This window comes from Poeciliopsis prolifica, unplaced genomic scaffold, assembly GCF_027474105.1.
Source record: "Poeciliopsis prolifica strain line A6 unplaced genomic scaffold, Auburn_PproV2 SCAFFOLD009, whole genome shotgun sequence".
In the NCBI taxonomy this organism is placed as follows: Eukaryota; Metazoa; Chordata; class Actinopteri; order Cyprinodontiformes; family Poeciliidae; genus Poeciliopsis; species Poeciliopsis prolifica.
This window is the reverse complement of record NW_026562384.1, coordinates 4,701,813-4,727,801: the sequence shown is the minus strand read 5'-3', so window position 1 is coordinate 4,727,801 and position 25,989 is coordinate 4,701,813. Positions and strand designations below refer to the sequence as shown.

Below are 25,989 nucleotides of genomic sequence, written 5' to 3'. Positions count from 1 at the left end.
CGAGGATTTTTGCCCGCTCTGGATGTGTGTGTGTGTGTGTGTGTGTGTGCATGCGTGTGTGTGTGCGTTGGTGGTTGTGGGGTGGCTGAATCCCACATATGAGCCCTGTTAATCCCCCAGACATGCCTGATGTTGTGTATGTGTCACACGCACCTACATCGAGGAAAAGCTAATGTTTCTCAGACACTGCTCTTCGGAGGACCATGCTGTTTGTTCTCTCTTGCCTGCCCCTCTAGCTCTATTACTCACCATCTATATTCATTTTTTTATTTATTTTTTTTTACTTTTCAAAGACTCACACGCTAGTTTCCAGACACATCATTCCCTGCCCTATTTTCCGGATGCAGATGGGCGTAAAGAAAATCAGACGGAGGATGAAAGAAGACAGACGAAAGAGGGCGAAACAGCTGGTCGTGTTGGAGGTCAGCCCGCCAGTGTTTATGCTCCAAATTGTACAGATACTGTTGAGTGGTTAGAAACACTAGAAAGTGAAAGAAGGAAGTCGTAAGAGGAGGTGGAATAGCTGCTCGGCCCTTTGGCTTTCTAATGTTTTCTCATGTTAAAACCCACAAGTTTCAATGTGCTTTTTGTTGGATAGACCTTCTCAAGAGCATCTCATTTCAAGTGTCATTATGAAAAATGATGAAAATAACTCAGCGCCGTTTAAATAACTTGGTTGGTAGCTGCTTTGAGGCCTCCGAGGTGTTAGGAAGAACATGCCTGATAAAAGACAAGCCAGAGATAAAATCTGACGCAGAGTTTTGGCGTAACTCCAAACCTACCAAGAGATTAAAAGAAGCTACTATTTGTACTTTTCAAGAGAGTGACAAGTAAAAGCCTACTTTAGACAGAAACAGACTCTTTCAGATGAAAACAACATGAAAAAAAAAAAGCTGAGTGATGGAAGGTTATTAGTGCAAAACACTCTGGAAACACCTTCTCCTCTGTGAAACAGGAACGCGGCGTCATGCTGCAGTAAAGCTTTTCCTTCAGCAGGAACAGAGAAGCTGGCCAGACTTCTTGGCAATCCTGGAATAAAACTATATCAATAAAATTAAAGCCACAACTTTAATTTTATGATTTAGATGGTCTCATGTTTATGTTCGAATGCCACAGTCAATGTCCAACCCCAAATTCAGATTTTAATTCTTTCTACAAAATAAAGAGATGACAGAAGTCTTCAGTCTGGTGCATTGGTCTCAACTAGACCTTTTTTTGAAGGATCTTTTTGTTTACAGACACTTAGTAAGTCACTTTATTTGACATTCTTGTTGTTGTTGTTTATTATTATTATTATTATTATTATTATTATTTTGGATACTTGCATAATCAGTGTTAAATGCTCACCAGAATTTAAAGCTTATTAATCTTTGAGAATGTGTCCTTGCATTATCATTATTATTATTATCTCATTACAATTATATGACTTGAAAATGGTCACCAAGCAACAAAATTATGGTTTATCGCAGTAACTTATGAGGCAATTAATCATCCAGCAAAAAGCGGTATCTTGACAGGGTTACGAGCGTGCAACAGTTAAGATTTTCAATTCATAAAAATGTGTAAACCATGTTTAATTTCTCTTATAATTCACAGTTGTGTACTGCTTTGTAAGAGTCATTCGCATGAGTCACCAATCATAAGGTCCTGCGGTGGCACCGAGGCAAAACGTGACAGGTTGAAGGGAGCGTCGATACTTTCGCTGGACTGTTTGGGATTTGGAAACGGAGAAGACGAGAGCCCTGGGCGAAATGACGCCGCTGCAAAACATACGAATTCATCAGATACTCTGCTGCAAGCAGACTGATGATGTTGTCGGCTTCTCCAAAGGCCTGCGGGAGAGGGTCAGGGTCAGGTCGCCCGCGTGTAAACAGCAGATGTCAAAAGCCGCCTGCTCACGGCCACCACCCTGGGCTCCAGTGAGCTGCACAGTCAAAGGGACTCGTCGCGTCCCCGCCGCCCATCTGCCGCTGCCTTAGCCCCGTAAGCTTAACGCCTGTAGAGACATTGGCAGTGACAGCTACCTTACGCCTTAAGGATTCAGGTGAGATTAAAACAAGTACAGCCTCCATTAGGGCGTACACGGCGGTCGGCGGCGCGAAGACGAGCAGGTCCGGGCACGCTCGAGCTCATTAGTTGTGCAGACTTTGTACTGGCAGGGTCTTAATTGTTTTTCTCTTTAACTGAGCAACTTCATCAATAATCATTAAAAGGTGCTCAAGCAGGCGGGGTGCTTCTTACCGTTGTCACACGCAGCACAGAAACACAGATTCAGGTATCAATGTAAACGTGGAGGAAATGAATCGATTACTGGAAGCTTGAAAGAAAAAGATGAGCTGGATAAAATGAAATCTTTTCTATTTTCTTTTCTTTTTTTTAAGCAGAACTATCTCTGAATTCTATTTTCGTTGCGATACCGATTTAGTCGAACCACGCTTTGGACTGCCTGTGCAGTACAGATGTGTCTCTCTTTGCATGAGGCAGCCTCGAACTTCCTGTGGCTGACATTTCAGCTGTGCGTTTAAGAGCTTGCTGAGTTCTGAAATAAAGGTTGTCATAGCCAAGCCTCAGACACCATCCCTTCCTCTCCTTTAGTCAGTCAAAGCCAACCCCGCTCCGCTTCTCCCCGCCGCATCTTTCCCTGCTCCGTAACTTCCCGTCAATCACGGAGTTAATTCGTTTACGTATTCTGCCTTTATTTCCCTGCCTGTCTTAATTGGTCTCTCTCGCCTCTTTGTTATTCATAACATATGATTATTATATGCATCCACTCTGCTCTTTTTATCACCCAGTAATACACGCTCACCTGACCTGCATGATAAACAAGCGTTGCTGCCTTGCGAGTCTTCATCAGTGTGGCATTTACCTTCCCAGCTGCCTTTAATTAGAGCCGTTTCAGAGTTTGCAATTTGATGTTGGAGTTTGTTGACGGGATCGCAGCTCAGTAAAACACTTATTTTAAGAGTTATTAAATTTCTGAGGGCCAAATTGGGACCAATGATGCTAATAATTGACGCCTTTACGTTAGAACAAAGGCATTGTTTACAAAAACCACTATTTGCCATGGATTGTTGTGACAGTATTTCAGCAAAAATAAACAAATCACCGGCTGCGGAGCAGCAAAGTGTTACATTTCACCATCATGAGTCAGATTTTTATTTATTTATTTTTTTGGCACTTTTGGTCTTATCAAAAAAATTTGCCGCCAAACTAAATGGACAGTTTATGTAACTGGTTGAGATCAAGGGGTTTATTTACTCTTTTTTTTCCCGAATGAGCCGCAACCGTCAAAGTACAAAGATTACACAATCAAGAGATACATTGCAGAGAAACATTAATAAACACATGCACATATTTAGCCTAGACTCCAGGGTTTCCACTGGGCTTTCAGATTAATTCAGGGATGATAAATTTTGCAGATGCAATTCAGTTTGAAAATCGCTCCTGATTTCATGTTCCAATACTAAAAGCTTCCTTTCCCAGTTCAGTTATTATTCTTTATTGAACAAACGTAATTATTAACATTAACACTATTGTTTCCATATCAAGAGTGAATTTTCTTTTACAGTTTTTTTTTTTTTACTGAGTGGTTTTGTACATGAAAACACAGCAGTGGGACAGGAAGCAATCATGTAGGTATGTCCAATTAGTGTAAAGCGAACCTTAACAGCTGGAGAAACTTCAGTCATTAATAAACATTTGTAGCCTGCAACATGAAAGGAAAAAAATTCATTTCTGAAGAAAAATCCTAATAAGAACTTCATCTTTTTGTGAGATAGTGACTTTTAAATGATTTCTCATCAATCAAAAATCTGAAAAAAGACACCAGCTCCATTTGTTGAATGTTTCTCGTTAAAAAATGTTCCCAGACAGTTGTAACCTTGCTTTTTCAAAAATAAATGAAAAGGGAAAAAAAATAAAATACATTTCTACATCATAATCAAGTTGTACGTGAAAGAGCCCTCTTTCAAAGGCAGGTGGGGTACACTCAAAAGTCAACGTGTGTGTGAGGCAGTGAATTACAGCGCTACCAAGCTAAGTGTAGAATATTCTGTCTCAGTTTATGAGGAAATAGAAAAAAGAAATTAAAAATCACCCGCTCACAACACAACCTTGTAGACTTCCTGTGGAATTTTAATAAATCTGTGGTGAAGTTGTGTTATCTGAGTTGTGCCAGTTAAATTGAATGCATCAAAAAGCTTAGGGAAATTCAAACACTATCACTTGCAACCTTAACAAGTCTATAAACGAATAGTTAAATAAGTCAAACTGCATTGTTTCACTAGATGGAAAGGAAAAAGTAGTTTGTTCACAGATATAAAATGGACTGAAATAAAACAACTATATTTTTACATGTGGTTTAGTGTGTGATAGTTGTAGTTGTGTGCCACTCAGAAGATTTGCAAGCAATAATTCAGGAGATTATCACATTTTCATTAATATGGCTGTATGGTAAAGATATAGCGTCACCTCAAAGACTTGTGGGTAATATAGATGATTATCATAACTGTCAGTTTTTATATATTCAGAAATCTTGCTGAAGTTATCGTTCTGTTCAGGCGTTAACTCGAAATTTTCAATAACAGATTCAGCATTTTCTGCTGCTATGTTGATGCACGCTTTGAAAATTGTAAAACCGCGAGTGAGAATGGCGTCAAATAATAAATTATTGGCAGCATTTAAAGGTAAAGCTGGCAAAATAGTAGAATGATTTATTCTGAAATATATAACAAAAGTTTAGCTGAAGTGGAAAGGAGTATAAGCATAAAGTTTGACATGTTTGTTTCCAATAGGTGCTTTTTAACTCCCTTTGCTATGAGCTTTCTCTTTGTTTTGCATAGAAAGGAAGCACATTTGTACTCCAATGTTTAACCCTAATAATTGTAAATCATCCTGACTATTTTTAAGCTTGTAAGCATTTATTTCACTTCTAAAAGTTGATGGTACTCATAGCTTAAGGCAGGTTTTGAACTTTCGTTTCAAATGCTTCACGAGATTCATTTGAAGTTGTACTACACATACAGCCTCCATGTTTTTCCTCATGCCTGCATTTCCCCACATAAACAAACGAGAGCAAAAGCAAAACTATACGGCAGATTTGTTGATTCTTATTGAATAAGGTTCCATTTTCTTTTCTTGTCTTGTAGCTCATGTTGCTTGACTGGATTTCGTTGTGACTTAACGGCACTCCAAAATAAGATTCCTAGCTGGACAATCTTGCCTAATAACATAAAATTGGACTGGAAAGGGGCAGTTGACATTTACATGGATTTTTATGAATAAGCATCGTCATCCCTGCATACCCCATGTTTAACAGCGATGGACCCTGATTTAATTACTACTTTAGTCTCACGCGTAACCACTGTCACTCACACACACCACAAATGTCAGATGGACGAGGAAGCGGGATTAGAGTGCTGTAGGGTATTTTTTTGCAAATGCCACATGCTTTGTCTTTTTCACAATGCGAGAACGGCCAGCCGACATTTGGCAAGTTTTTCTCTCTTTTTTTTGTCATTTTTTAAATTCTTTTAATGAAGATGATTCTGCGTCAAAGTAACTCCATGCTCTTCAATTCAATAAAATGTCAATCAATAAAAAGTTTCAAAACGACCAACAGTAAATTAGGCTCGGTTTTCACTGGTTCTTATTTCTCCTGATCCGAACGCGCTGACAGACATGCGTGTCTTTGTTCACAACTGCTGCAGCCTTCAATCAGTTTAGTGACTGAAATGGTTTCCCTCCCATGTCTGTTTACAACTCGTGCATGCCATGAGCATTCTCATTCCCCTCAGCTATTCTTAACACGCTCACTTGTTGGCTTTAGCACACAAACGCGCACACACAGACATATTCACTCAGGCCGCACCGGAAGGAGGGCAGGAAAACTTTCCCCAAGCGCGGCGACATCTCCTCAGGACAGGGAAAGTAAATGAACGAGAGTGATTTGTGCGTAAGTGCAGAGGCAAACACACAGTGTGTTTTCCTGTAAAGCTTTTTTTTTTCTTTTTTTTTTGTCAGCTCTGCAGGCTGTGAGAACACATGACCCATACAAATAGGCAGCCCCAGGGCTGCCTTCCTCTAATATGTTGCAGCTATCAGCAACAGATGACAGAGCGAGGAAGGAGAGAAATGCAAACAGAAACAAAAGGTAGATCACCTTAGAAACAGAGGGGCAAAATACAACCGAGGGTGAAAAATTGTAAACAGGCAAAACGCAGCGGTATGCACACTGTGGAAATATGTATGTCGCCATAAGTTTGAGTTTGAATGTGCTGAATGAAGGGCTGAATATTTGGAATGAACAGTATGGATATATTGCATAAAAGTCAATCTCACGTCAACGAGAAAGCATGATAGAATGTAGGACATATTCGTATGCGACTTCTAGCAAATGCTAGTTTCTTATAAAACACTAACATATTGGTGTCTTTTCAAAAAAATATCTTATTTCATAAACAGCTTTGATTCATCTATTTTTTGTTGGTTTTTTTTAGTTTTCCTATAAATTAGAACCTCCACATGGGAAGAGACAGATGATGCTATAGCTGTTTGAGTTTAAATCCACCTACTTGAAAGAGACATAAGGTTTTTTCACACACACAAAAAAAAACCCAAAAACTAATTGCAACACTGTGAATTGTCATGACCTTAAAGAATTGATATAGAAAATCCACTGCACACTTTCCCTTTAACAGCACATGTACACCCGTTTATACATCAGCTGAGTCTTTAGTCTCCTTACCAGGATTTGGTAGTGATTTTATAAATTTGGATGCGTTGATAAGTGACTGATGTAGTGAATATAAAAATAACTAAATCGGATTCATAAAGGCAAATCAAAGCAATGAGAAAACGTGAGAATGTTTAAGACACTTAAAACACCTTACACCTAAAAAATATGTTTTAAAATTTTCAACCAATTTTGGTTGTTGAAAAATCTTATTCACTAAGAAGTGCACATTCTTACAAAATTGCATTCCCGTGTCCTCATGTTGACCAAGATTACTTAATGTCAGACGACTTGTTGCACATAATCAGCCTTTGATAAACTGCATTTACACATTGGCTTATGACGTGTCTCATTGTGTTAATGGTGTGCTCAGGTGTTTCAGACCTTCCAAAACATTCATTTTTGGCTCATCTGACCAAAATGGCATCTAGTACGTGTCGACTGTGGCTCCCGCATCAGCTTTTGGAAATGAAGAAAGAACCTCTTAAAGGTTTTGTTTGACATTTCTTATGAATCCTCCCCAAAGGACTTGCATGTGCAGCTCGCAACTAGTTGTACTGTTGAAAGGTTTCCCCACATGTCATGTGGTTCTTTGTAACTCCTCCAGAGTCACCAAGGGCTAATTTCCTTTAGGACAATTAGCAGAAAAGTGCCAAATGAGACATTCACAACACGCTGTTTTGCTGACGGCTAGTAACTCCAAATAAATTGCCGTTGCAAGCTTTCAGGATTTTAATGGAGTTCAAATCAAATTTGCAATAGTGAAATAATCCACGATGTTGATGGGGCTACTGTGAAGCAGCACATGACAAAGGCTGTTGCGAAAGGGGGGAAAAAAAGAAATCATTTTTTGCTGATCAAAGCAGAGTGCAAAAACGAGACTCTGTGGGGAAAGTTGCCCTGTGAAGCTTTCTGAGAGGTCATGGGGAGTTGCATAGTCTTTAAAGTCCTTGAAACGCAACTTCACACAAAAACACAAGGCATGTTGGTATATTTACTTCCAGAGGAAACTCAGACATCTACATGCGTTCACACAAGACATCAAATACGTAGCATAAGCAAACCCCTGCAGCTATATTAACTTAAGACTCGCATAAACTACATAGCAGCTTCACTGTGGAGTGAGAAATTAACATTTAATTTGCTATGAAATCAGCTTTTAACATCATTCAGTATGCAAATAGTGCATCAATGGTGCAGGGGCTACAACTGTGTTTATGTTCATAACCCATCGTGATTAATTGAGCGGAATGAAGCAAAAAAAAAAATTGAGAAAAGAAAAACAAAAGGAAGGATGAGAAACTGAGACACATATAGCATTGTCAGTGAATCAAATTGCAAGAACTAAATCGAAGAACAACAGTAACAACAAAAGTCAAGGCCAGGACTCCAAAAAAAAAAAAACGTACACAATGAGGAATGTGTCTTAAGAAACATTGGTGTTGAGTTTACTCCAGATAACATAAAGGAACAAATAAATAAATTTTAAAAAGACAGCGTCTTACATCACACACAAAAACCAGGACTTGAATGAAAGCAAACAGTTTGTTGCAAAGAACATTCGCACCACCAAGAGTGTCCTTGAAAGAATGAGGCACATATCGTTTATTTTTTTTGTGTGTTTTTTTTTTAAGTGTTTCTGTTGTTTTAGAAGTCTTCAAGAGCACGGATAATTGAGATGCACAAAGAATGGAAGCAATCTTTTTTCTTCTTTCCAGTGGTTTCCAGGCTGGGGGTTCAGCAAACAAAATCTGTTGGGTTTGTCCTTCTCTTCAAACGAGAGCTGGATGGAGATTTCATTACAAAGTTCTTCATTACACACCAAAAACTTTTTGTGTGGCCAAATATCGTAAACATTTTTGGGCTTTTTAGTGAGGAATTTGCACCTTTCGTTTTCCATATAAAATGCACACAGCTTTAACAATCTGAAAGGTAACAGTTGGGTAAACATTTTGTATTTAAGTGTGGATTTCTGCGATACATTAATCCATTCTTTGTCAAATGTATTTGTGCGTATTTGGTCAAATGTAAACATTTGCACCACTGATATTTTGTTGGAAATGACAAAGGCAAACAACCACACAAGCAAAACGTAACCTGTTGATATAAATACTACCAAAAAATGGTTAAACATAATTTCAAAAGCCTAAAACTCATCAGATTCATGCTGTTGTTGTGCATGTAAATTTTTGAGTGTCCAGCAAACAAGGGGGGGCCTTGTTCACAGGCCGCGCTGCATGAACCTCCACCCCCAAACTCCCAATGTTTTCAGGAAGCAGCCGCAAAAGCATGCAGAGACCCACACGCTGCTGTGGCCACTCATTTGCATGACAAAGTCCTTGTTAATTATTTAAGGAGTCTTATTTGATCAATACAGGAGAGCTGTATCCGACTGGCAGGGACAATCTGATCCACTGGATTCTATAGGTCTTCATTATTCATGAGAGCCACAGTGAGGGAGAGAGAGAGAGAGAGAGAGAGGAGAAAGAGGGAACAAAGTGATGGAGAGCAACGCTACATGGGTAGCTGTAAGCCGGCTCTTGTTTCATGTGTATTAAAAGTTTTCCTTTTCGGTGCCGATTAATATTTTAAAGGGTTTGAAACTTAGATGTGGAACCTTGCTGCGGAGGTGAGAGCAGACAGGGAAGGGTTAGTTGGAGACGCTGCTCGTGTGACTGCACCGTGGTTTGCCTCGTTGTTAAAGAACAGACGAGCGTTTGTCGTCGTTGTTCGGTGAAAGCTTCAAGTGAAGTATTCAAAAGTGTGTTTGGAGTGATGTCCTTTTCATTAGAATGCATGGGACGACAATTTCAGGGACTATCTTGTGTGTGTATGTGTGTTTTTCTTGCAGGTTATGGATTAGTCATGGGTATATGTCAGCGCACAGGCACAGCCAGGGGGCGCTTATCTAAAAATAGTGATAATCCCAGAGGAGCGGCAGCGTGTGAGTGAGTTCAGATGTCCCTACTCTGTCCCCTTTAGCAAATGCCCTGGACGGCCTGGAGGTTGGAGCGATTTTGGACGAAGGCTCAGAACTGTTGCTGTACATACTTACAGGCACACAGGTCCAGCTTTCGTACACCTCTGTTGCTGTCCAGTGAGAGAGAAAAAATCGGAAAAGTAATACGCACATTTATATACAGAAATTAGAGGGTGGTATATATATTTATATATATTCGCAAGAGCAAATTACAGAAGTAAACATCATCCTACGACAAAAACTCATAATTGTTCCCTGGTTGAAAATCCATCAACTTTTATTGACTTCTCGGCAGCAACACGCAGCTCATTTAGTTCTTGCTTCATCAGGGAAATTGTTTTATGCGGCCCTGACGCGGCTCAGCCTTTTAAAGGGAAGACAAGAGTTGGGTTTCTTTGCAGCGTTAAGTTGAGCAAGAAGTGAACAAGTGAAACAGAAAAGTAGCATTGAGAGTAACTGCAAGTATTTTTTTTTCCTATCGAAACCTATTCAGCTTTTCTTCTTTTCTTTTTCTTTGTTTTCTAACCAGAAAACCTTGTTTCACTGAGCGCCCTTTTTTCCTTTTCTTTTTTTTTTTTTTTTTTGCTCTTGTTAGAAGAAGAAACAAAGAGCACTTTGCCAGAAACATTTTAGCAGGTCAAAACTAGGAAAAGGTCCTTTGAGGGGTCATTTTTCTTCTACAATGGCACAGAGCGGCGAGGTGTGAGGCATTATGGGACTGTGCAGGGTGCTGAGGGAGTGGCAAGGTGGGAATGAAACACAGAGCTATCTTTGGAGAGACCTCTCAAGCTCACCTTTATGACATCGGGGGGGATATTGCCAAAGTCCATTCTGTGTGCCTGCGCGCGTGTGTGTGTGTGTGGGTGCACGATCGTGGGTGTGTACATGCATGCACATCGGACCAAACATTCATAATTGGGCCCTGTAGCTCGTTAGACTTTGAGTCGGCGCTGTCGTCATGCCAACCAACCGCTCTCCTTTTGTGTCTTTTCTTATTTTGTGTAGGGATGGCAACTGCATGGAGATGCCTCACACAAAACAGCAAAAATCCTCCCGTCATTAGACCTCGGTGTGCAGCCTTACCTTCTGAGGCCGGGCTGTTTGCATCCTTTTCTACGTCCTGTTGCACAGAACCTCGCTACCCGTCTAGACTTAGATTACCGAGCGCGGGTCAATGTGTCAGAGCCATGTGGTGTGTCTCGCCTAATCGCCTGTGCACGCGCTTGTTTTGAGTTGTTGTTTTTTTTTGTTAAATGTGTGTGACGCACGGTCCAAGTATGTCACTGTGCTAGTCTCATTAAGAGCTTACTGTCTTTCTTGGACACCTCTCGGAACACCTGATTGGACTGAGACCAAGCAGCGGCGCTGATCCTCACCGATCACAACACCTGGCGTGTTGTCATCGGGGAGTAGAAATCAGTTGCCAAGAGAGGATAGAGAAGTAAAAGAGGGAGAATGAGATGATGGAGAAAGGAAAAACGATTCATGGCTACAGATGTCTTTTTGATTTTTGCCACGTTGCAACCACAAATGTCACATTTTTTGCGGGGCGGGATTTTTACGCAATGCATGTGGGCAAAATTAATAAGTGTTTGTGGAACACACAGCCAATAGTTACCCTGTCAGCAGGTTTTATCATTTGAGCCATGAGGCTTTGTGGCATCTCAAAGGTTAGGTGCCCTCGTGACGCTTAACTCAAAAAGCCAGGCTCTGGTGTTTCTTGTGCATTTTTATGTCATAAATGCACACAGATCACTGAAGTGGACACCACTGAACCATACAATGTACTATCAACTACTGGCCATCCACTGTAAGTGCAAAGAAAAATCCTATATGGGAGATGAAAAAAAGCAACGCAGGACTATCCATCGTGACATCAAATAGACTAATGCTACTGATGTATTTTCCAAATAATAACTTTGTATTCAGAGAAAAATAGAACAACTGATCACCCAGAAAAAAAAAATTCTATATATATATATTTTTTTTACAAAATTTGTTTTTCCACCTTTTTTATACCTTAAAGAAATAGAAAAAAATTGGAAAAAGATCCAGACATAATGGATCATAAATCATACACGAAAAGTTTGAATTGTGCAATTAAACTCTATTTATCTTATACCGATTCACCACAAATTGTCACGTGTCACTCAATTAAATGAAGAAATTTGCACTCCCAATAATAATATATGATGCAGTCGAATTCAGTTCATAATTTGACTGCATCATCTTGGTAATTACCAAGAAACTGTATAGTCTATTCCAATCTAAAGAAGTCCAGCTGCATGGAGTCACTTAACTTTGCTCCGCTGTTCATCGTAAACAAGCACATAGTGAAGGTGGAAAGGAGCATCTCCCTTTTAGCAGGAAGTGACCTCTGGCAGAACCCAGATCAATGTGGCCGGAACGCCGCGGTGCTTTCTCTTCATGAAAATAATTGAAAACAACACTTCACAGCTCTGTCACTACATTGTGTGGGTCTGTCGCATCCTAATGAGGCACTTTGAACCCTGTGCTCGCGCCATCGCAAAACCTTTAAACATTTAACAATTATGAATACTTCCACAATGCACCGCCGCTGTGTATTTGAATCTAATTAGTCATGTAGCAAACGAGGAAGGAAAAAGGCCTGCATGATTAGACTTCCTCGGTCACACTCACTTTGGTCAAAGCGACTGTTGCGCTGCTCTTTGATAATCTTTCTAGTTTATCTCTGTCTGTCTCCATTTCTCGCTCTAATTGTCTGCCCTGCTAATTAAAGTCAGACCACCATATATTTATCTGAAAGGAGCTGCTGTACATCTAAGGGTTTGCGTAATTACATTCTGGTTCTTTACGTCTGTTCTGCTTATGACTTCAATTGGATTAAGATCGTTTTGATCATACCTGTTTGTCGTCGCTAATGAAAGGATTATGCCTTTAGCGGAAACACCTGCGCATCTATACGGTTTCAGCAGAAGAGTCTGTGGTTCACCTCAATCTTTAGGTCAGGAAGACAGGAATACAGTTGACTTTCTGCGGAACCAACGCTTCCTTGCTAGAAGAGTCCGAGCCGCCTGGTGCGACGCGCGGTTCACCTGGACGCTACTTCGGCGAAACTCGTCCTCTGAACAGATTTCCAGTCCGATCTCATCTCGAATGTCATCACGTTTCCTCCAGCTGAAAGCGCAGCGCTCTGGAGTGCGGCTCAATCAGCCTCATTAACGGATGAGCGGGCGGAATTGCAAGTGTCGCCCTGCGTGGCCCGGCCTCTCTCGTGCTCGCCTAATTGTTAACCACGACATTCGCATCAAAACCGTCGGCCGGTCCGATGCCGCTAACCTCTTGTTTCTGTTGCCCCCGGCAACCAGTGAGAGCTTCTCTCTCTCTCTCTCTCTCGCCCCCCTTTGCCGCCGCCGCCGCAGTCGAACGGAGACACAGACTCTGCGAATAAAAGGCTGAGAGGAGATATTGTGAATTCTGATCATTCAGGAAGAAGAAAAGAACACACGCTGGGTCCTGACAGATGTAAATGTCAGCTGTGTTGTTTGATTTGAATGGCTATGAGTGGAGAATACCTATGCCTGTGATTCAATGTTTTTTGAAAAATGTTTTTGTGTGTGTGCCTAGCAGAGGCTGCGGAGGCTGAGGCACACAGGCGGGGAGCTCTAACAGACACGAACAGCCCGAAGGAAACTCTCATCCTCGACTGCACATTGGCTTTTTTTTTTTCACTCTAAACTATCTGTCAGCTTCCTCTATGCATCTCTCCCCCCCTTCCCACTCTCTCTCTCTTTCTCTTTCCTCTTTCTCTTACCTGCACTCGTTTGCTTGTTCCTGGTCGTTCAAAAGCTTTTTGGGAAGGTGAAGTAAAGGAGCGGAGGCACTTCATGCAACTCATCACCGAGCTCGCTGCTACTGCTCAAAGAGTTCTGGACCCCCGCTGGGAAAGATGAGAGGCTTGATTACAGTCAAATTAGCAAGTGAGCAGGTTAATTACAGAGGCAAATTCCTGTGTAAGGACTGTCAATTTTCTAAGAGAAGCTCCTGCTTGAAGAGCCCAAAGTGAAGGGAAGGGGAGGTGTGAGGTAGAGGAGCTGAAAAGGCAGAGGACAGATTTTCTTCTTTTTTTTCCCCCTCCATTCTTTTTCGAGAAAACTCCCCAGTTTCTACCTGTCTTAACTCTGAAGTTTGCCGTTTGAGGTTAAGGGGAAATGGTTGCATCAATGAGCTATTATTTATTTTATTCTCTTTTAGAGGACACTTTTCCCCTGCATTTTCTTTTTATTCGCCTCACTCCGGAGACTGCATAAAACCCCTCACTCTGTCTTTCTACCCGCTCTCCCACTGGCTTTCATCCTTCACTTCACAGGAATCTTTCTTTTTTTTTTTTTAAAGGCTTCAGAATTTTTATATTTTTTTTTATTTGCTACTTCCACATACGAAGACAAGAAATCACCTGAAGTTTGCAAGGACATTCCATTACTCAAAGATAAAATGTCTAATGAGCTTAATGAGAGGGAAAAAGGCAAAAGCAATTAAGGAGATAAGGTGGATTTTCTCCTTTCACTCCCCAATTGGCTGACCTTGCTTACCACCAGCTACTTTTGATATGTTTGTTCATGTAACAAAATCCTAGACATGTGATTAGAAGCTTCTCTTAAAGCTCTCATCCAGGCTTTTGTTTGACAAATCAATCGATTTCAGCTACAGGTTGCTTTGAATGACAGGCGACGTCATTCAAAGCAACCAATCAGACGAGTTGCACATAAACATAATCGTAGCAGTAAAGTAGTTTGGATGGTCGTTGTCGTGCTACGACTGCCGTCGGTCATCAGCTTCAGCGAGCAAATTGTCACAAATGAAGAGCATCAGAATCCATGTCAAAATCTGCTAATCATTGCATGTTTTCCATGTTTACTAAAACCAGCTGCATTCTTGTACCTCTCGTAAGGCAATTGACCCAAATACACGCGAAGCAGACGTTTCTGCCAAATTTTTGAATACGTTGTGTTTTGTGAAATTCAGCTGTGAAAATCTGTACTTCAGTACCCAGCTGTGCTTTTTACGAACAACACGTATATTGTTACTGCAGACAGATGGTGAGAGTAACACTGAATATACCTCTTTGTTTTAACATTTTATTGGGTGAACATCCATCTATCCGTGCTCCGTCTACACCCTCCCCTGCACGGATGCAGAGGCGAGTGCAAATGTCCTCATGTTGGCCTTTGAAGCAGGAAAAGTGACAAATGTGACAACGTGACTGAGTTTGACGTAAGCCAGGCTGCGACGACACGGTATATGGAGCCGAGCGTCTTGGAGAGAGAACGCCCATGTGGCCACGTTCTCCTTCTGAAATGGTCAACGTTTATCAAAAATTCTCCAATAAAAGAAAAGGGTTAAACCAGTGACAAAGTAATGAAAATCCCAAATTTATCACCGCTTACGATGAGTGAACTTTAATGCAAAAAGCTGTAGAACAATTTAAATCTCGGTGGCAGGTACGGCTCTACACCTCCACGGGTGTAGCAAAGTCCACGTCCATTTCAAGCAGTGAAACCAACACAGCATGAGGCAGGTGGTCATAATACTACGTCAGGTCTGGGTGGATGTTTTTTGTGGAAAAATAAAAAAACAAAACAAGAAAAAGAAAACATCACTGGATGGTGCCTTTGCTGCTCCGCCTCACTTTGACCAACGGTCAGTGGGTGTTTTATGACTGCAGACAGTGTTTGCCTGCATCTGTGATAAATTTACTGGGCAGATGTGTGCAAAGTCTGGAGCAAATGGAGTGAGAAGCTGAGCAGCTGGCAGAGGACAAGAAGGAGGCGAGTGAAGAAGATTTCACACACAACCCACGCCCATGCACACAAGCAGTGATGGATCTAGGCGGCGCGCTGGAGAAGTGACGTGACTCACACCAGTTCACTACCAGATGTCATTTGGGTGTCACATTGACGACTAGCTGCTGCGGCACAGCTAACTTCATTTCTCCTGCCTTGTCACCTCCGTGTCGTCGTCTGTCATCAGTTCAGTAAATTAGAGTTTCATTGCCGCAAGTGTTTCCTGGGAATTTGTCTTGGATGTTGTCATATCTCTTAATGGACCTGAAGTTGTGAAAGTTGGCAGTTGGCTTTTCATAGATTTATGAGAGTCGCTGCAGCCAGCGGGAAACGCATCAGAGAGCTGGTGCGACTTGGAGAGGGCAGTTTAGTGAGAGCAAAGAGATGGCATCTATATTTTATCTGTCAATGATATTCTACGGGGGGCAAAAAGAAGGGTGTTTTTTGTTTGTTTGTTTTTGTTTTTTCTTTGCATGACTTTTGAGAAGTGTATCAGCAGCAGTTTTCACTTCTTCTTCATCGCATAAGCACGATGGCCTTTCCCCTCTTCGCTTTGTTCTTCATTTTCCCATTTTCCTGCGACCACAGTTCTCCCTTTTCCTCCTCCAAATGAGAAGACTCTATTGGATTCTCAGTCCATTCCAAATGAATTGAGCCACGGCGCTCGTGTCAAAACGAGCTCAGTCGATTGCCCAAATGTAACTATGCACAGTTATTGCGACTGCAGTGCAAGCCATTTGCGGGGAGCCCTAAACATTATAAACAAATAAAGCCGCCGCATTGCCTCCAGGCCTTTTGGTTAGGAATGCACTGCAGTGTCTGGTGAATGAGCAGCCAGCGTGAAATCCAATATAGGCTTTTGTGCGGAGGAGGCGGGAGAACACTCCAGTCCAATCTTCATCAATAAGGCACTGTACAAGGCCGGTGTGGCTATTGCCGCCCGAATCCGACCGCTGTTGTTTTACCCACTCCATGCCACGTCTCGTACAAAAAACACCAACACTAACTGAAGAAGAAAAGCATTCCGGATAATAAAAAAAAACAACAACAACAAGAGGAAAAAAAACAACCCTGCCTCTTCCACATACCTCCGCTGGCTAATCAGACTAATCAGAGTGAGAAATTCAGGTGGTCTCAGAAATGTCTTCAGATCTCACGCGGCTCTAATAAATGTCCCTACATGCCGCTGATTTCGAATATCCACGCCGTCTTGCGGAGTTGGGTTTTTACAGCAGAGCTTCAGCCTTGTTTTTAGAGGCAGCCCCACAGAGCTTTTCCATAAACACTGGATTCTAAAGTGCTGATGCAGGCGTGGGATAAAAAGGGCAAGTTCTCCCACTGATTTAGCTTATCATACGGCCTAATGCCACGGTTCTCAAGCTGTGGTATAAGCACCGCTTGTGGTACTTGGGGTGCCTTTGGTGCTGCTTGCAAGCAATCTTTATCAGATGCTCAAAAGGCATCTGATAAAGATGCCTTTTGAGCATCTGAATATTCAACAACATTAACTGAGATATTCTATAAACAAGTGCAAATGGGGGGAAAAAAATGACACTTCGCTTCACACATGAAAGAGAAGTTTGATTTCAGAAAAGTCAAGAATAACCTGAAGGAAGGAAGAGTGAACTTAAGTCGAGCAGTTGTGGCTTCTTAACCTCTCCACCTACTTTACGAGATACACCTGTTCAATTGCTTTTTTCAACACAATGCTGCAACATGTAGACATCTGGCCATGGTGAAGATGTCTACATGTATGTATACTTGCTGAAGTTTAAACTGAGCATTAGAATACACAGAAAATGGCATTCAAGTGACTTTGAATGTCACATTTTGTGCTGTATGTCAGGAACCACTGGTCTACTGGGAACTTTATGCAGTACCAACGGAGATGTTTTGTTGACGTCAGGGGGCAATGGGCCGACTGGTTCAAGATGTCAGAAAGGGAACAGTCGCTCAAACAGACACTTAGCTGCAGCCAAGTATTGCAGAACACCAACTCTGAATCTCCTAATGGGCTCCTACTTTACAAGCCTGGACTGGCTGTCACACCTCTCCACTAAGAAAGGGACATCTATGTTTGCACATTATCATCAGACTGAATGATGCTTGGTCTCAATCCAAAGTTTGTAAGGTGGCCTTATAAAAGAGGCTCGTAAGTGAATGCTGTGTTTCCTTTGCCATTAAAGTCAGAAATGTTTGAGTCCATTTGCTGACCAACTCCAGTGTGGCGTCGTTGAAAGGCAGTGAAAAACAGTCGGACTCAGTCGCTGTTCATGTATTTGTTTACAGGTTGTGCTTTCATATATTCTGGCAATTGGCTCACAGAACGAGGTGTTCCCGTAGTATTTGTGAAAGATCCAATGACATTGACAACATTGTCGGAATGCAAATATGGTTTGCTTTTCTTTAAATTGGATGGCAGCCATTTTGAATTCCATGGTTCAGTTGAAGAAACCTTTACTTTTTCTCCAATCAGACCTCAACAGACATTTTTGTCAACCTAATCAATTGAAAAAGTTTAAAATCTATAATTCTGACGTAAATCAGCAGAGAACAACTTTTGTCTTTCATTGTTTTGTTTTTTTGCAAAATGTTAAAAATAGTGTTGTGACGTTGCAGTACTTGGAGAGCTTTTACTCACTCAGGTGGCACTTGAGCCTGTGGTTGCTGAAGTAGTTATTAAAGACTTGAATTAGTGTAATTTGTAGGTTACTATGTTAGATAAAAAAAAAATAAAAAATTACCTTAATCATTATAGATGGGACTGTGTGTGACATTGAACAGGCTGTGTTCCCTCCTATCCAGACCTCTTTTTTTCTTTTTTGCTCTGTCCTAATGGTTTAGTGTTGTTCTGGTGTAGAAAGAGGATAAATCACCAGGGGTATAGTTGCTGCAAGACATGCACACCCAGAGGACTCTTTTCTCCTCTCTGATTTGCTGGAAAAAAAAAAACTCCCAGCGGTTGCCATGGTAACCCCTTTATCGCCAACAGTTATGGAGACATTGACCCAGAGCAAGGGCCAGGGCTGAGTGTGATGACCTCACACCATTTGTTGCACGGTGCCTTTCACCGGCTGCACCTCTGTTTCTGGGGAGATGTGCTCCAAGAGACCGCACACAAAGACTCGCGCACAAGCACACACATTAACACACGCGCCATCGTTTTGTGTGTGTGTGTGTCTGTTTATTTGGCCCCGAGCACCCCGGTGGGACTTTTTATTTCTTCATTTTTGAAAGCAGCAGCATACATATTAAGGTTCAAGCACAAGAGATCAGGGAGAAAGTACACAGGAGAGCATGAAATTCTTCTTATGCACAACTTTGAAGGAAGGATCCTGACCGAAACCAACCAGTCGTTTCTGTTCCAGCTTCCCTGGATGACAGTTGTTTTTTTTTTAGGTTTTTTTTTTTTTTTTTTTGCGGCCACAAACCCCCTGCGGCTTCCGCCAATCCGACGTGACCTCTCCGGCAGCCGCACATTAATTACCACGGCCTCTCCCTGACTCGTCACCGCAAACGGCATCCATCTTGACAAGTCATTTATTCTTATTTTCAATCGTGCAGACTTATTCGCCATAATAGAAGAGAAACAAATTTTCCAATTGGATGTGATAGCTCATTTGTTTCTGTCATGCCGACATGGGGCACTTTTTATGAATTAAGATTTTAAAGGATCAGGAGTCGGGCGGTTGCATAAGACGTTGCGCCACACGTCCACTGTTATGGATGTCTTTATAGTGCAGTGAAAAAGTGTTCATACCCCTTAACTTTTCAACTTTTTCTCTGTCAATTTTATGGGGATTTTGTGCGACAGTCTGACCATCCAAAGTCGCACAATAGATGCACAGTTTTCAAGTTGATACTCCTAAATAATATCCAACCAATTGCCTTCAGAAGTTCCCTAATTAGAATTAGGCTGCTACTGTGTCATTTAATTCCCAGTTCATTACTCTGAAAGGTTTGGGTTTCTATATGGCAAACTGTCAAAAAATAAAACTTTCTTATTTTTACGTCCTCTTTTTTGCTATGGGCGTTTTCTCATTGACTCTAAATATTATTTACAGTATTTTCTGCATTTTTTTTTTCTTTTGTTTGTATTTGACAGATTTTACATTTTACCGCATAATATTAATCATCGTGGTAATTCCACTCATTGTGATTCGGATTTACATTCATCTATTTCTCTCTGCTCGGCAGCCATTGTGGACACGCCTGTTTTATAAACTACCTTCGCGAGACGACTCTGACTTTTTTTCTTCTTTTTTTTTTTTTTTGTCCTGCTCTAATGCAAAGTGGCCTTTGCAAATGCCTAGCAGTCTCCGCCTCTTACCCCTCATTTCACTTCTTCTGTGTGCCTTTCCAGCCACATCCTCTCTAATGAAGCTAAATCTAGCACGTTAAATGGGACCAGTCAGCTATGTCATTGGTGCTGAAGCAGGCCAGAGCTGTCTTCTATTGGCCCCCAAGGGCACAAACACTCCAAAGACGATGAGTTGGTACGCATTTGAAGTATTCACTGTACACAAGCGCTGGTAACGCACGAGCTTACTGGTGGGCCCCAAGAGACACTGGTGTGACACACGTGCCCCTGTGTATGTAGGCTGGCGAGAGCGGATCAAGTAACAGAGTCAAAAATGTGCATGTGAAAGTAAGTGTTGCTGAAGCTCCAGCAGAGATCGATGCCGTACCAAAAGATCGAGAGCTGAAAGACAAGCTTGATGGGAGACCAGCCTGTCGATTGCATCGCTCCCAGCTTTAAAGTTCTCAGCTTCAGGATTTTTGTATAGAATCCTAATGGCTTTGGAGTGCGAGTGTGTGCAGCAACACGAGTGGAAAAGCACCACAATATTGGACCTTACGTGACAATCCGAAAGGCACGCACACACACACACGCCTACATACACGGCGTGTCAAATCTCATACTGAAGTCCAATATATTCCTGACAAAGCCATTAAAGGTGCTTCATACAATAGCCTCTCACATTATACCGAGAGAGGGGAAGTGAGGAAAGAGCGCACAGAGAGGGAAACTGGGGAAGAAGAGCTGCATGTTTAAGTGTTAGAAAGCGAAAGCAAATTCTGTTGATAGGACAGCATACCAAAGCACACAGCCATTAAAGCAATTAGCTCATTATGCGGTTTAAATTTCAACAAAGCACGAAATGTGGCGTAAAGTATCATCAGAAAAATGGCCTACGCAGAGACCCCCCCATCCTTCATGTTGCACGTGTGACAAGAGGTTTTTAATGGTGAGTAGCGTATAATCTTAGAAGTCTGCAATTCTTTCTGTGAGTGACATATTGGTGCTGACTCACCAGCTTCTGCTGCCACAGGAACCTTCATCAACACTGCAACACTCTTTACACACGGTGCCAGACTTATAGTAATCGCAGGATGATCACCGTAATTCAACTTTTTCTTTTTCTTTTTTTTTCCTGACATTCAATAATTGCCGATGTTGAGTTTGGCGCAAGTACTTTACAGGAGCCGAAGGATCTGGTTTTGGTACACTAATGGGAGGAAGTAGAAAGACGGGCCAGAGCGTCATCCTGTAACGTATGGCACTGAGGAAAATGTTATGTGGTGTGGTGTTTTGTTATTATTTCAATTTCTGAAAAATGACCCAAATTTTATGGTTAAGTTCCATTTCATCTTCACTTTAATTTTTGTTTCATTCACTGATTGAGTCGTATGAATAGTTCATGTAAGAACCGAAAGAAATCATGGATGAAAAAGAGCAGAAAAAAGCACAAACTTCCCCTATTAAAATCAGAAGTCATATTTGGTGAACTCTGGTTAAAACAGACCCTTAAATTTAGCAATTTAACATTCATCTTGTCACAAAACTGTTGCCCAAAACACTCGAATTGATAAGCTGAATCAACAACCGACCTGTTCGCTTTTTGTGGGCCATCAGAGTTGATTAGGAATCCCGTTTAAGGCCGATAATCTGGTTTTCCTCTATCATCAACCCCCCCGGTTGACATTTCAGCCTGAGGAAATGAATCTTCCCTGGCATTTATTCACCGCTCCAGGGTTGCACAGCCCTATAGCTGCTGTCATTTACACTTTTTAAAAATGTGTCTTACCGCCACACTTTCCTGTTTACTTAAACAATCACCGACTTTCCTCTAAAGAGACAGGATGACAGAAAAAAAGAAAAAAAGCTACTCTGCGCTTCAAGATTTCACCTCTGCGTGGGGCTCCGGCGTGCACATGCACACACGCACACACCAAGGCCATGAGAGTTGTACAGTAAAAGCCAGTCATTGCCTCCAGTGTGTCACCTCTGTCATAGTGTTAATTAGACACTGTCACCGTCTGTCCCCAGTGACATTTATTGCACATTTGAATATTTTACCCAGACAGATGGTAAGAATGTCAAGGCGTGACACTGAGTTATTAAGCCCTAGCCCTCTCCGTCTGCGACACAATGCAGGGCTTGTCAGCTCGCGATTGTTTTAATAACTCACTGACAGAACCGCAGCAAAGTTTGCCCTGACTCCCCGTGCTGCACAAGTTTCTGGGGCTTAGGTGAACGCCCCGGCACACGCGTCCGCGCGGACAGACCTTTGCAGCGTTTGTGACGTCAGGCAGAATGGAGATGAGGAGGGATTCCCCCAATGAATAAAAGAACAGGCAGCGTTGGCTGTGTGACCCCCCTCCTCTGATAATATCCATCTTCAAGCCACCGTGCATTTCTCACATTTCACATGACCTTCATTTACAATATTTCTCTTGTCGGATGTGGAGCCGAGCCTGTACGAGCGTCAACATCCTTCCGGCTTCACACACTGCGACTCAATCACTTTGGTTTAAAATAATCTAGAGCATGTGTTCTGTTACTTCACTTGAGATGGGAGTTTAGTGCTAAACATCTCTGTATCTGTGTCGAAGGAAAGAAAAAAAAAGTATTTGAGGATGTTAAAAAAGTCCACAATCCCAATACATTGCACTTGATTTTCCAATAAATGAGTTGCTGCTGCATGTGCAAGTGTTTTAAATTCCCCTGGAGATGCGTTCAAGTGTCTAGAAGACTGTTTTTTGGTTGTTGTTGTTTTTTTTTTTTTACTGTTTTTAGACGTCTTTCGTCTCATTTCAAAAGGGGCATCCCTTTTGAGGGCAGAATCTCTTTGAAAGTTGCTTCAAGTGGGGCGTGTAGGGATTCTATATGAGTCTTAAACCGTAGTCGCTGTGACAAAACCACTTGTTTGAGTTGCGTGGCAGAAAACCGAGCCTTTTATTTTCTCAACAGGACGTTCTCTCTCACTTGCATTCGGCCACTGAGTGAGGCCTCAGTTGACATCACCGCAGTGCGAGAGGATGATCACTCATCGTCTGCTGACATAATAACTCTGTTTCATGCTATGTAGTGGAAATACCCACAAACAACCAGGATGAATGAAAGTTTTGGAATAATAAGTGATGGGGATACTTTGTCTCATGACTAAAACTGTCCGGAAAAGAACAAAACAACCAAAAAGGTTTGCCATTATGGAGAAATGATGACATTCTGATGGCTTAACAGCTTTCAGCTTCAAAAATACATTTGTAATGATGACGTAACATTCAGTTCAATGACATAATGTGGAAGAATAAGGCCAAACTGCAGAATCTTATTTTTAGAAACGTCTCAATGTGCTCTATGCATTACGATTAAGTTGTCATTAAAGTCAACTACACAAAAACTGCTGCAGAAATCAAGGCATATACGTAATTACATGGGTCGGAAACAATAAAAATAAGGGGAAAAAATCGCTTAAAATCTTACCATCGATTCAAATGGCACGCAGGTAATCAACAATTACAAAAAGTTTGAATGCAGCATCTGGAGGAGTTCAGGGATCCTCAGATTGCATAATGTCTGATTGCAGGGTAGCTTGATAAGCTCTCCAATATCAAATATGTTCAATAAATAATCACATGTAGGAGGTTGAATGAACATAAAAAGTGTGGAGAGAATACCAACATAATCAGAGCAATTACACTGTTGCTAGAAATAAAATGAGAGTATCACATACATTTATAATATGGCTGAAGTTAAAACATGCTACTTTGGGACTGAATATTCTCTGATGAGCCTTAACAAAAATGTATTTATTTTTTCCTGTCACTAAGGATTATCTTTTTCTAGTAAATTTGAAACATACATAAAAAATATTGTTTTCCTGCCATGGTGTAAGTTTCAGGGTGGCAGATGGCTCAAAAACAATTTTTTATTTTTTTTTACTTCAGCTGAAACTGCTGCGCTCTACACAATCACACAGAGAATTGGACAAAAACTAACATTATAATGAGTGACTATAAAACACAGCCAAGACTGTCACAGTCAGCGGAAAATTAACAAGTGCTTATGAATTATAGAATTACAGAGAAGGATTTCCGTCTCTCTCTCTCTCTCTCTTTTTCTTTTCTTACAGCCCACTGAAGCTCTAAAATGCAGATGATGACGAGGTTTTGATCTTGACTAAATGGAGATTTATCGCTGCTGATTAAAATTTTAAAAGGATTTTTGGCTGTTTTGGACCGAGCAGGTGTTTTTTCTTGGCTTCGTGGCAGGCTGGACGCGCCAGCCAGCAGCAACTCATTCTTTAAAAAAAAAAAAAAACGCCTAAAATATGTTCAGATTTGCATCAAAAGAACGATTCCGCTGGAGAACTAGTAGAGTAACTTAGAAAAGATGGCCATTCACGCATATCTGATTTAAGAACTACATGAGTGAGACAGAAAGGAGCATTAACATCTACTAATGTACCTGCTGTGTGCACATCAGTGTGTGCACATCAGTGTGTGCACTGACGCTGCTTCAGGGGTTTAACCGTCTCATCCGTTAGTCCTTAATTTGGAATTTTGGCGTTCCAAGTTGGAAAAAAAATCCACCGGCAGCTGGAACTCCAGCTTAAAAAGGTTGTAATTTCACGCGGTCACCTCTGTGAAGATCAAAAATGGCTTCCATGTCAGCGTCATTCCAGATCTCACGTAAAGAAAAACCTTTTCTGTCGAGGCTTGATTTCTGACTTAAACATGGATGATCATGGTTAGCGTGGAATACTGAATATGCTTTGAACACCAGGTTGTTGGATTTTATTTTAGAATACGTTATCGGTTTAAAAGTTAAATGTTCACCTGACCAGAGCGGCTATCTTGGATGCTTAGCTTCTAGGTTGGCAGAAGTCAGCGGCATGTTTGCGACCTGACACCCGGCTGGTGTTCCGTCTTGCTCCATATTTTGTGTCTGACTGAGGAAGGCAAAAAGTAATTCTAAACTTTTCTCATCACAAGCCAAACCGCCGTGTGAAAGTAGCCAGAAAATAAACCGAGCTCCCGTCTCAACGCTATTACATGCTGCATTTGCAAAAATGGAGCCAGTGTTACTAAAGATTAGAGTAAAATAGGGATTAAGAATTGAGTGAACTCAATTTCATTGTGTTTTCTGTACGTTATTGCTTCGACGTATTGCGTGGAAAAAAATGAAATGGAACCGCAGCAGAAACTGTGCCAGGGACTGCGCCGAGTCGATGGCGAGGGGTTTCTTGTAAACCTGTCGCCAACTTTGACATCTGACTGAAATGGGCTTTTATGGGTTTTGGGAAAAGCCTGAGCTAAGGCGTAAATTTGGCAAAATATTTCGCTGCACTGCGCTGCTAGTGTGCAGGTCCTTTAATATAGATAAGTACTCGACAAATATTGATTTGTTGGCACTTTATTCTGTGTAAAACCTGTAACAGCCAGTTGCCCCTTAGGTGGACCTCTGGCATTTCTTGCTGGTGAGTAAAATAATTCCACACCTCAGCTGCTTTTTGCAACAGGCTGACTTCATAATGGAAGCTTGTTTGTTCGGTTATTCCAACTATATCCTCCCTGCTGCAGCAGTGTCCCATTCCCACAGCTCATTCTCATCTTGTCCGTCATTTCTCCCGTGAGTTTTTGAGCTATGTGTAATTACCCAGTTTGTTTGCACTTTGGCTCTAACTGCCTGTCTGGTTACAGCCAGCTTGTGTTAACAGTAAGTTTGCGTGTGTGTGTGTGTGTGTTTGGTTGCATGCATGTGCCAATCAGTCTTTAGCAAATGTGGGTATGAGAGAGAGAAGGCGAATGAGAGAGGGAGGCAGAAGTAACGCAACAGTGCAAGTGTGTTTCGTAGAACATGTGTGCGTCACCCTGAGCGCACTCTGGCAGACGCAGGGAGACGGAGAGAGGGACCTTGTCGTCTCTAATCCCTTTGTTTTGAGTCAGATTAGAGCTCTGCGAGGCGTTCGCGAGGCCTGCAGAATGTGGATTTACGGATTAGTCTAATAAACAGAGGCTCTGTGGCACTCTGCAGCCCAGTCTGGAGATTACACAGGCACCGAGAGCAAGGAGGAGAAAGGGATGGATTTCTCCCATCTCCACAACCTCCCATTCTTGCCTTCGTTCATTTCCATCTGAGCAAATGAGGGGATGAGATGGGA

At 41.7% G+C, this 25,989-nt stretch overlaps 1 protein-coding gene and 1 long non-coding RNA gene across 3 annotated transcripts in view; one reads left to right on the top strand and one right to left on the bottom strand.

The window, feature by feature from the left end:
* Positions 1 to 18,448, bottom strand: part of LOC129362635 (uncharacterized) — a 77,343-nt gene extending 58,895 nt beyond the window's left edge. Inside the window, exons 1-2 of the long non-coding RNA XR_008606254.1 lie at positions 18,283 to 18,448; positions 13,510 to 13,635 (exon numbers count right to left, since the gene is read on the bottom strand). This is a non-coding gene — a long non-coding RNA (uncharacterized LOC129362635). The remainder of the gene's footprint in view (positions 1 to 13,509; positions 13,636 to 18,282) is intronic.
* tenm2a (teneurin transmembrane protein 2a) overlaps positions 1 to 25,989 on the top strand; it is a 272,708-nt gene that overhangs the window by 33,685 nt on the left and 213,034 nt on the right. The window lies entirely within an intron of this gene.